The sequence below is a fragment of the Danio rerio genome, chromosome 20 (genome assembly GCF_049306965.1).
Source record: "Danio rerio strain Tuebingen ecotype United States chromosome 20, GRCz12tu, whole genome shotgun sequence".
NCBI lineage: Eukaryota > Metazoa > Chordata > Actinopteri > Cypriniformes > Danionidae > Danio > Danio rerio.
In genome coordinates, this window is record NC_133195.1 from 17,371,291 (window position 1) to 17,384,077 (window position 12,787).

General features: G+C 35.3%; 1 protein-coding gene across 6 annotated transcripts in view; it reads right to left on the minus strand.

Annotated features, from left to right (window-relative positions):
* Positions 1-6,667, minus strand: part of ralgps2 (Ral GEF with PH domain and SH3 binding motif 2) — a 225,722-nt gene extending 219,055 nt beyond the window's left edge. For 5 of the 6 annotated variants that reach the window (XR_012395421.1, XR_012395422.1, XR_012395420.1 and 2 more), the window contains exon 1: positions 6,499-6,662. The gene's annotated coding sequence lies outside the window, so the exon portion shown is untranslated. 6 annotated transcript variants of the gene reach the window in all.
* Between the last annotated feature and the right edge of the window lie 6,120 nt (positions 6,668-12,787).

Consider the following 12,787-nt stretch of genomic DNA (forward strand, 5'->3'; position numbering starts at 1 on the left):
TAATCAGGATATTTATTTAAGTCACATTTTAATGGCCACTTTCCTCTTGATCATTACAGTAAGAGGCTACTTGACTGCTTTGATTTAGGGCGATTTCATCATAACAGAGCTCCATTCAGACAGAAAACTCCTGAAAGGCTTCCTCATTTTCATAGTGCATGTGATCAATAAGTGCTGAGCCAGACATAATTAATGTCTTTTAGCTTGAGTTTCATGGTGAAAGACTGTGAATGGCTTCACCGCTATTGACTGGCAACTTTTATACAAACTACTAGCAGAGTCAGTAAAAACACATTCATTCACTGGGTCTTGGAACATAGTACACTGCTTACTTGGAAATCTCAAGCAATCGTAAATCCTTCTGGAACAAGCTTAAAATAAGCACTCCTATTAATGTTAGGCTGGAAATAATATTAATTAACTGATTGTAACAAATCATAACACAGATTATGGAATTATCCATGTTATTTTCAGGTCATTCGATTTTTTTATTAAAGCATTTGTGCTGTCTTAACTTCAAACCTTGCCAACTGTAAGTAGCTGGAGATAGATAAATGCACAAACAATTCAGTTTTTGAGTGTGGAAACAGTCAAATATTTTAAATGACTTGCAATTAAATGGAATAGTTTGGATTGTGGTGTTAATTTGAATTTTAAAATTATAAAAATTCTGACTACTAACTGGGCTTTCTAATATTATGGCTATTAAACGTATTAAAAAATATCAGTGGCAACAACTAATCACAGACTAATCGGGAAATGAAGCATCCACATTCTGCCAAAAGTTCTTTCTCTTGTCAATTACACTTAACAGAAGCAAACTGAAGGGTGATTCTCTGATAATACATTATCTGCAAGCTTTTTTTCATGCTTTCACATCTGTAGTTCGGTTCATTTGGTCTGGCATTAAATGATACATTGTAGGGCTGCTCGATTTTGGAAAAAATCATAATCACGATTATTTTGGTCATAATTGTAATCACGATTATTTAAAACGATTATCAGTTAAAGTCAAAATTATTAGCGCTCCTGAGAATTTTGTTTTTTTAAATAACTATTTCCCAAATTATGTTAAACAGAGCAAGGAATTTTAACAGTATTTCCTCTAATATTTTTTTCTGCTGGAGAAAGTCTTATTTGTTTTATTTTAGCTAGAATAAAAGCAGGTTTAAATATTTAGAAACCCATTTTAAGGTCAATATTATTAGCCCCTTAAGCAATATATTTATTGATTGTCTGCAGAAGAAACTACTGTTATACAATGACTTGTCTAATTACTCTAATTAAGCCTTTGAATTGCACTTTAATCTAAATGCTTGTATTTTGAAAAACATCTAGTAAAATGTTATGTACTGTCATCATAGCAAAGATAAAACATCTGCGGCATTTTCTGCCGTCTTTGGGTCCTTTTCACACCACACTGCTGGCTTTGTTCCGAACCAGTTGAAAAGAACCAAAATGCAGACATTTGACAAAATCCACATCTCTCATTGGCCAGGTGTTGTTGAACATAGTTCCTAAACTGCTTAATGACTGGTCAGAATTCACATGCGGGAAAATTCCAATGAACTCCCGCAAGTAAACAAATCGCCACATACAAAATGTCGCTTTTTACTTTGGATGGACAACTGCGCTGACTGACTGTATCCCTGCTTTAGACAAACTATACATTTCGAGAATGAAGCGCGGCCAAGGCTGGAAAACAGTGTTTAATGCATCGCTCATCACTTCAGGAGGAGGTGTGAATTAATTTAGCTAAACTGCGACACGGTCATCTTGCGGAAATATTACCAACAATTTATCAGGTAAGGTTATTACCCCTCTCTCTATCTATTGGTAAAGCGCTGTCTGTCAAAAAATATTTTTAATCCATATCCCATAATGCACAGCGCATCTGCCAACAGCAGCTGGATTAGTCCAAAAGGCGAAGTACTTGTTGCGATTGGGTCTGTTTTAGTTCGGATCATATTCTCACTACAAACGAACCGCTCCAGGGTTTGTTTGAAAGCGTACCGAGACCACCTCTACAAGCATTCACATTCACACCTGCCCAAGCGAACCGCACCAAGAGGGAAAACGAACTCTAATGCGATTCAATCAAACTAAATAAGGCAGGTGTGAAAGCACCCTAAGAGTAATTGTAGGCGTCTTTCCAAAAATAGTCACTTGAGGACCTTTAAAAGGTCACCTAGCAACTAACTGTCCACATAATGTGTAAAAGCAGTATTTCAGTCAAAAAATGCACCCCCATTAAACCATACAAAGCATATGTGGATTTCTTTCTTTGGTTTAAATAATTTTGGCTGAAACCATCGTCCTTGATGATTCATGAAACTTAAGTCAATGGTCATCAGCATTTTACAAGACAAAAAACAAACAAATAAATAAAGGCAAAACCAAATTAATACACATGCTATCGATACAGAGTACTTTAAGGTCCCATGCAGTGCTTTGAAATATGCATCTTTAAATCAATAGCCCCTTTCACACAGTGATAGCAGTTAATATCCGGAAAAAATTCTAGAATGAATTTACCGGTAAATTCAAAGAAGAGCTGTTCACACAGGCAAGGATGTTATGGAATTTTCATTCCAAAATAGTGGTAAATTCTGACATCATTTCCCAGAAATGACCTCTAAACAGCTGTGATTAGATTTGTAAACATTTGACTGCATTACAAACTCTGTGGATGGAAAAGTATTGTGAACACCGATGAAAACATATGAAGGTACACTTTCACATGTTGAGATGTACACAATATGTGTGTGTGCTGGCGCTCACTGGTTGCTTTGCGTGCACACTCATCACGCAACTGAAGGAAGCAGAACTTGAAGGCAAACATCAGCGGCTTATCATAAGCATTCAATTGATATTTATTTACACAGTTGGCATTAATAAGGACCATAGAAACGTTATCTGACTAAAATCTAGCAGCTAAATGTTTCTGGAATGATATTCAAAATATTATAGTTTTATAAACGGTACGGATTTAAATGTGTTTGAATGTTCTGATTGGCTGGAGTAAACATGTCACGTCAGTGTGTTCTAATCATAAATACGCTCTTTCTGGCAATTCTCCTTCTGCATTCACATAGTGCATCATTCCGGCAAATTACCGGTAATGTAACAACTTCTCTTTCCGGAAAATTGCTGAAACAAATTTACCGGTATTTTCAAAAAGGGCCTGTTCACACATACAGACCTTTCCGGAATTACCTGTCGGTAATTTTCCAGAAAGGTCTGTAAATGTGAAAGGGGCTATTGTTTGACGTAATCTCAGGCCTCGTTTACACTAATGTGTTTTTGTTTTAAAAAAAATACGTTTTGCTACGATTAAGCCATCCGTCCACACTACACCAGAGATTTTGAACGCCAAAAACGAAGCTTGGAACTTGGAAACACTGAAGAGGCCGTTTCATTTTAAAATGCTGCTGCTCCGTCTCAGTGTGAATAGGCAAAAAAACTGAGACATCTGCAAAACGGAGGCAGCGCTGCAGACATTCGCCTCTTTTTTTATGACTTATTATTATATTATTTAATATTGGCTTTTTCCCCAATATAAAGTAGCCTACACACAGTTCAGTCCTGCATCCTCTCTTTGTAAGTTCAGGCTTCGCAAGTTTGATATGGAAAACAAACTCCCGAGGACATGTTGGGTAAATCTTCAAAGGTAACAGTGTACTTTATAACCTTATTCACATCACCCTGGATACGTTCGTTGTTTCACTATATCTTAAGCACATCCCTCTAAGAATAAGATCTCACCTTACCTAAGTGAATAAATTAAGGATGTTGCATAAATGTAATGGTCAAAAGTAGCTTTACAAGAAATGATAGATAAAACAAATGGTAGGAAATATTACTAACAATGTAATTTGGAAACATTGCTCATGGGTTTTAGAGCTGCCCGAACATGCTCGTGCATCTTTCTCTGCTTGTAAAGTCGTAAACAAACACTCGTAATCGGTTTGTGAGATCGGCCAGATCAGCAAGTACAGATCGAGTCATGAATTGTGATTATCGGACGATTAATCAGAGCATCCCTACTTTTAATCTATAACCTCATTAAGGGGCCGATCACACCGAATGTGTTTTTTGCATTGAGAGGTGCCTCTTTTGAATGGTTTACTAACGGCCATGAGCACTTTGCGCGATGCTTATGTGCCCTGCCACCCTTGCGCGCTATGTGCTCTGAGTTAAAAAATAGTCAACTCTGAGCAAAAAAGGTGTGTTACGACACTCGCGTCTTTTTCATTCTCCAATCAGAGGAAAGCAGAGGCAAGGCAAAGTGCTTAGAATAACCAAGAGGGGACACTCAATAAAACGTTTCATTGCAAAAGCAGCCCCCAGCAACAGCCCTGTAATTCAGCCATTTTGGAGTGAAAGCGATCGGCCGTCCATTGGATCTTATTGCTGCTGCGATGGCAAGCAGCTGCTTTGTTTTTTTATTTACTTATTTTAAAAGTGCATTAAAGCTGAGATACAACCTGACAGACGACAATACAACACTTACTATCACAATCATCAGCACTTTTAATAGTTTATTGTACCGATATATAATATGCTGTTGTTCTATTGGAGTTTTCATTCCAAAATGACCCCCACGCCATCTAGTGGCTGTTTCCTAAATTGCACTAGAGTGTCGCCTCCTGCTGAAGGGTTTCTGTTGAGGTGCCTGCAGTGTTTGTGTTGTCAAGACAACAACTGAGACTTTTGAAGTTGGAGAAGAGACTTGTAGTTCACTATATAATTAAAAAAAAAAACGTATTAACATCAACAGCATACAGTCGTTGCATCGCATTTTTGGAACATAAATGCGCGTTTGGTGTGATCGGCCGCTAAGATGTTCATGAGTCTGAAGGAAGGTTGTGCGTGTTGTATTGCACCACAGAAAAGCGAGCACTGTTTTGAAACGCTCACCTGTCATCAAAACTTTTAAAAAATGGGGAGCGCTCAGTGTGAAATTAACGCTCAACACAGCATTTTAAACGTCCCGTGAAGTGTTTTGAAATAGAATTTTTTATTCGTTTTTTTACGTAATCTCAACTGAAACACAAAGAGAGGGTGGGACATCGTGTAGTTCCACCCCTTTTTAAAAGAATAGCCAATAGCGTTTTGTTTTGTCACAGCTCTGCCAGTGAGGGTGATTGAGCTCAAGTGCATCAAATCAAAAGCACACAAGAACCATGTTGAAAGGGGCGGGGCATGTCAGACACTAGAGAGCATTTGATTAGTTATGATTTGATGAGAAACTGTAGTATGAGTTAATGCTTTACATGTTTATATCAGTTTTAGGTCTTCTAAACGCAAATTGTCACAATTTTAGATTACACTAGTTTATTGATATCCTAAAAACGAACAATACTGATTGTAACATCCAAAAAAAAAAAACGTTATTATAATTTAATTGGACTTATAAAAATGCAGCGGTTCTACTGACAACAAAAGAAAAGAACAGCAATTACTTTTCTGCATCGCTAAAACGCTACGCTGAGCACGCACCTTAATGGCCATATGTTGTACTGCCCATAGCACCCGTCACTGACAGGAGGACAAAAACAAACCAAGTAATATTACAGGTTATTTGCTGCATAAAAGTGTTCTTGGAGCTTCGTATGCTAACATTTAAACCACTGAAGACACGTGGAATGTTTTGACATTGTTTTAGTACCTTTTATAGGCTTTAAACGTCTCCATTCTGTTGCTGTCTATGGAGGATGAGAGAGCTCTCGGATTTCATCTTCAATAACCTAACTTGATTTGCGAAGACAAATGAAGGGCTCAGAGGGTGATTAATTAATACTAGTTTCCTTTTGGGGTGAATTAACCCTTTAGTGTTATCTCCTTCCAATTTTGTCCACATACTTCCTTAAAATTGATCAGTTTAAGCACAGTTAAACACATATCTACAACAGCTAACCTATATGGAATCTCCTTCAAACGCTGTCAGAATTGTAATGTCTTTGCTTGTCATGACAGTAATGGCCGACACGACTTCCATATTAATTAGTAGCTAGCAACTATGATATCTGTCATAAAATCTGAGCAATTTTGAAAGAAATCAGCTTGTGAAGGTGTGAAATAAGCCTCGGCTGGAGTGTGTGTGACACACCCCGACTCGGAGCGAGGTGGAGGGCACGTGAAACCCCCTCCAGACAAACAACCGTTATCCTGCGGTGATCCACCTCCATCCAGCACGAGAATAAACTTAATCCCGCAGATTATTACACACACACGAACACGCCAGCCGCAAAAGCGCAGCCCATTATCAACAGAAAGCGAGCACTATACAGGCAAAAACTCACATCAAGCGCCTGACACGCACATACACACGGATTCCCTCCCAAACGGGCGCATCTTTAGTCCGTTAACAGCATGTCGCCGGTCGGAGCGGCTATTAATCGCATCCTAGGCGTGCTGCTTCTGTAGCCTGTTTGCTAACATCCCGCTCATAACAGCTCAGTGCATCACAAGCAACTAAAACAGCGTCAAACTCACCGCTTCGCGATCTGGGCTCCACTCCGGTGCAGAGATGCTGCGATCGTTACTCTAAGGTCCACGCGATGCTCCCAGCAAACTAATATAAACAATGCAAAACAACAACAACAGCTGCGCGCCTGTAATGATCCGGCAGGAGCGGTAATTGTGTATGTGTTGAGTGTGTCCGTTGATCCGACAGTGGGCGGGGCTACGGTCTCAGTCTGATTCGGCTGCGATGTTATTGGAGGAGAGTGTGTGATGGGCGGGGCTAGGGCTCTATCTAATGCTGCTAGGGTGTTATTGGAGGAGAGCTGAAAGAGGGAGCGGTTTCAGGCTCCTGCAGCCGTGTCAATGAAAAGACAAGCGTTATATAGTAACTGGTGAGGTAGATACATTTTTTGTCGCTTTAATATTCCTATTAACACAAATAATTTGCTATTGTTTTGATGCTAATATGAGTTAATATCTGACTGTTTCAAAATATGCCCTACCCTTCTGTTTTGCCTTGTTTTGCGGTGGAGAAGCATTGCTTTTTCGATACTTCCTCTAATAAATGAATATGTTTGTTATTGCTTTATGGATTTAACATCAGTTTATTGTAATGGCTATGGTTTTGATTTTGCCTGCAAGATAGTTTGTCTGATTTCTCTTTACTTTGGGAAAATGTTTAGTTTTGGATTTGTTAATATTGGGGAAATACCCAACAAACACATCTTCGTTGTAGTTATGTCTGTACAACGTTGCATTTTTTTACGTGCTCGCTACAATGTCACAACGTAACACAAATGTAAGTGAGAAGGCTGTAGCAACGTTGTCGTGTAACATTCAGCAACCGTGAGACGACGTTCTTACTACATGTATTAATGCTTTTTTCCTGGCAGTTTATCAATACTGCCTAGAATACAGGATAAGCAGTATTAATGTTCCAGTATTGCTTAATATTAAATATTTTTAATTATTTTTTTTTTCCTTTTTAATTTAACAACTGCATGTGTATGGAGTTAGTTTTTCTTTAAAACTAAATACTTTTGATTGAATAATAAAGAAAAAAAAAACTAACTCCCTACACGTGTAAGCTTTGAAGTGTAAAAATGTCACACAAATGTACATAATCAAACTTTTTTATTATATATTTCACAACATTTAATGCATAAAGTACACATCTAATAATAAGCAAACAGTATAAAATAAAGTTTAGATTATATTAAATAATTAACTATATATAATAAAACTCAAAGGGTAGGCTAAATTAAAATGTAAATTAAGAAGGTAAACAAACAAGAGAAGTAAAAAAGAAATCATTAAAATATAAATAAATAAAGTAATTAATTAATTAATTAATTAAAATGCAGACACTACATTGAAGCTCTGGACTGGAGAATACAGCAGACCGGGAAGCGCAGCCCAAGACCAGGTGTAGTTGTTGGTACGGAGAAAGCAGTCACAGCAAGAAATCCAACAGAGAATCCAGTTCAGAGATCCATGGATCCACAGCAGCCACAAGTCAAAAGGCCACAAGGCAGTGAACAAGAGGACAGACCAGAGCTTGACACAACCGGACTACACAAATGACCACTGATGATTTATTTAGCAAGAAGAAGAAAAGCAATACTCACGTCTACTCTGTCGTTGTTGAATGAGATGTTGAACGGTCTGTTGGAATTTAAACTGATTCACTGATGATCAGTAAATGTTGTAAAGTGGTTGTTCATGCCACCTAAACACAACCTAAAGTAACGGCCATTTAAATGGCAACATTATGACACAGTTGTGACAACCTTCGCCAATAACGCAGATCCTCAACCTTTTTACAACGTTGGTACAACGTTGTAGGAAGGTCGTTACATCGCAGCAACGTTGTGTGTTTGTTGGGTATTTACAATGAAACAAAACATTACTTTATCTTGCTAACTAACTTCATATATATGTGCAATATCTTATGAGTATTGTGATATGGCTGTAGATCGGCACTGGTGGGAGGCGTGTGTTGTCTTAGTGACGATATACAGCCATATGTCACTGCTATGAGTGTGAACAGTTTGACGACATAATATAGAGAAGAAAATCAAGCACGGAGTCTAAAAACCTTTTTGTTCGAGGAACTACTTTCCACCGCCATTGCTTCACATCTGCAGCTGACTTCAGAACAGTAGAAAACATTGCTACTTCACCAACGTCACTTTAAAGCTAGTGTTTGAATGATTCTCTAGCGTAATATCTAATGGGATGAAAACAGGCGATTTTAAGATTTTAAGGCTAAACTGCATGAAATGCCATCAGTCTAGATACATTTTCCAGTATTTCTCTGTTGCAATCGGGAAATCACAATAATTGACTCCTAAAAAGCCAAAGAAAAGCCAACGCTACCAGATTACTATGGTAATAAGTACAGCACTACAACAAACAAAACAGAGATCGACTTAGAAAGTCACTTACCTATTTTATAATGGTTTGATCAGCTGTAGTTTAAAATTTCGCAAAGTTTTTCTTCTCTTAGGACTTATTACCTGGTCTCTGTCGCCATCTTGTGGCAAAGCATCAACCATCTTTGCTCTGCTCATGACAGTCTAATAGATGCCAACATTCTGTCTCAGAAATTATAAATATATAAAAAAAAAAAAATATATATATATATATATATATATATATATATATATATATATATATATATATATATATATATATATATATATATATATATATATATATATTTATATATAAGCAATATTACACGAGTAGCAGTGACATCTGGCTGTATATCGGCACTGGTGGGAGGCGTGCGTTGGCACGAGGCCGCAGGCCGATGCAACAGTTTGACGGCATAATTGTGTATATAAAAACAAAATCAAACATGGAGAGTCTTAAAAACCCTTTTGTATGAGGAACTACTTTCTTCCACGTTGGATTCAAATCATAAGCTGACAGTTTAGCAAGCATCTTTTAAACTTTAGATCTGTAGTGTCTGCTTTTTGCTGGCTGTATGTGGGCGGAGTAATACAAAAAGGGCAAAGAGGCTGTATAGGTGCCGATATTACTTAAATATATCACGGCTATCAGCCAATCAGATTAGAGAACCAGACAGAACTGTTGAATATATATATATATATATATATATATATATATATATATATATATATATATATATATATATATATATATATATATATATATATAAAATATATATATATATATATATATATATATATATATATATATATATATATATATATATAAAATATCCTTATTAATAAACTGTATAGTTGCAATCTAAACAAGTACATTTTTGCCTAAAAGCCTCAAAAGTACATTATGTTGTCCAACAGCTGCAATACTTGTCAAACTGCAGTGAAATTACTTATCTGCTGTCACTCTCTGTGGGTGGAGTAATAGACAATGGTGAAGAGGCTGTACGAGTGCAGTTATTGCAGAACATCGCATGGCTATCAGCTAATCAGATTCGAGAACCAAACAGAACTGTTGTTTAAATATATAATTTCAGGTAACTTTTTTATTTTCTTAGCTGAACTGTTTCTAACTTGTGTAATATTTCAATTCAAGTTTTTTTTATATTTGAAACACGTTTTCATGCTTATAAATTCAAAATTTCATATTCAAATTCCTGATTTCACAAACAAAATATTCAATACTCTTTTAAAATACGATATATAATATTCAAAAGGCAATTTTCAGTATATTTTATTTCAGTTCAAATATTTTATTCCATAAATTCGGTGGATCAAATTTGATGGTTAAAATTCAACATTACATCCGGGAACTGCGGGAAAAGCAACAGATTGCAGATTGAAGAATATGAAAACGTGTTTGAAATAGTTTTCATTGAAATATTCACAGCTTAAATAAACAGCTATGTTAAATTTCAGGACCTAAAAATACAAACCCTGGCATTCAAGTCATTCAATGCAAGAACTTGTTAATTCGGTGTATTATTTTTTTTTCAGTTTGTGCTATTCAACAAGCTTTTTTAATTCAATACTTTTGCCATTGATTTTGTTCCATACACAATACTACTACTACAAAAAAAAAAAACAATAATAAGGTTATTAGTTACCATAAATTTATTAGTTAATAGCTAATTAATTATAACTATGAGTAGGTTGTGAAAAAAATCTGTAAGTTGTTTAATCTTTTCCTTGAACGCAAAGTGCTTTGTTAACAATATCCCTTGTCTTTTAATTTTTATGTAACTCCCTTTTTGATGTCAATGTTCTCAATAAAAAAACAAATAAATAAATATTAAACATGGTAAAGGGAGGGTTTAACAATTCTATAATTGGTTCCTTTAGTACAACATCAATTTTTAGAAAAACCTGAATATAATTTAAGTTTTTTAAGGCCATCTTAGAGAGAGAAAACTGAAATTCTTCCCAATAAAACTGTAAAAAAGTGATTTTTTTTAAATTAAAAAACACTAAAAAATATTTTTGCTGCCTGCTTCTTATTTAAAATGAGCTGACTCAACACAATTTTTGAGTTTCTTTGGAACAACTTAAGTATTTTATGTTCAATCCTCTTGAATTTGTAAAAACAATCAAGTTAACTTAAACAATTTGTGTTGGAAAGGAACCCAGCATTTTTACAGTGATGGAGTACACCTGTTGCCCTAAATGCAACAAGTTGATATACTTTTAAAATGAGTAAACCCATTGGAATTTGAAAACGTTAAGTTGACTTCAAGCATTAAACTGGCATACATTTGTGAACAATATCACAGATTACAGCAAAATGACTAGAAACAATCAGATAAGTTCCTATTAAGTTGAACATGAGGAAAATAATCTTTATTTAATTTTTCAACATTTCTTTTTGATTTATTCCAGATAAAATATGTCCTCAAGATACTCATAATAAAGATGTAAACGGAACAAGGCTTTTTTTCTTTTTCTTTTGACAATCGGCATAGAACTGATTAATAAAAATAAAAAATAAAAAAAATTAAATCTGATTTTGATGTCCTGAGAAGCCCCACTTAAGAGTTGTTGTTTGTTTGAGAATGACACTAAATCACTGTGTGTTTTTGACTCACTAAAAAAAGGGAATGTTTGTGATTCATTTTTTAATTTCTGACTCAAAGTGGGTTATAATCGGCTTGTGAATTGATTAAACCGAATAGGAATGGTGTTTGGACACATGTAGACTTGAAAAACATTAACTGAACTGAAAGTTATAAAAACAACACAGTTCTGATATTTAAATGGGTCATCCTCAGTTCCCAATGCTAATAACAGACACTGACCTCCTGACACCAAGACCACGAGATCACCATCTGACAAAAAAATCTATCTAACTCCCTTCCTCCATCCATCCATCCATCCATCTAACCTTGTCTTACGCTGCACAGTGTTTTTGGCAATTGCCATCATATTTGTCAAAATATTCAGATGGAACGCTTAATTATTCAGATTTTAGTTGGTGTATACATCTCTGTTACAAAAAACTGTCGATAAAGGCTGGTTTTGTGGGCAAAAACAAGAAGGAGAAACTAAAAAGTGAATATTTGAAGACATCTTTTCTGAGAGTAATTCTTAAAGCTGCCACAGAAGCCATTTTTGATGTTGTTTGCCATTTGTGCTGAACAAATATGCGACAACTATGAAATGAGTGTTCCATGAAATTTGTGGATCATAAAACATGACCAGTTCGCCAGCATTTCCTGTATTCAATTGAGTTTGGTTATGCTTCCATCTAGTGGCCATTTCAAGCTATCGAGTTTTACGCAAAAATGTTCTTCTCAATAGGATTATTTCTTGTTTTTAGTCCATATATCTAAACATTTTTAAATTATTTATTTTAAATTAGTTAATTTCAAGAACAATTTTCCAGACAACCAAAACATATTGTCTTATTTTAAGAAATAATATGTTAAAATTAAGGGAGTTTTCCCTTTAAACGAGCAAAACAATCTGCCAATGGGGTCTTAGGTCTTATGTATAATACTCTTATTATGTCAAACGGAAAAACATCGTTATTTTGCTTACCTTGTTGTCAGTTTAATTTGCTTTAAAAAAAAAAAAATATATATATATATATATATATATATATATATATATATATATATATATATATATATATATATATATATATATATATATATAAACAAATAAATAAATAAATAAAACTTTAACAGACACTTAAACTAGGGCCCGGGTGCTAAAGTTGGCCCATTGTGACCTTTAATTTCGCCCATCATCCCATCTGAGAAGCGAGAGAGAATGATAGATATGGTTTTCCTTTAAAATTTAATGCAACCCTTTGTTTGTTAGTTTGTTTTTATTATTAAAAGCTAACT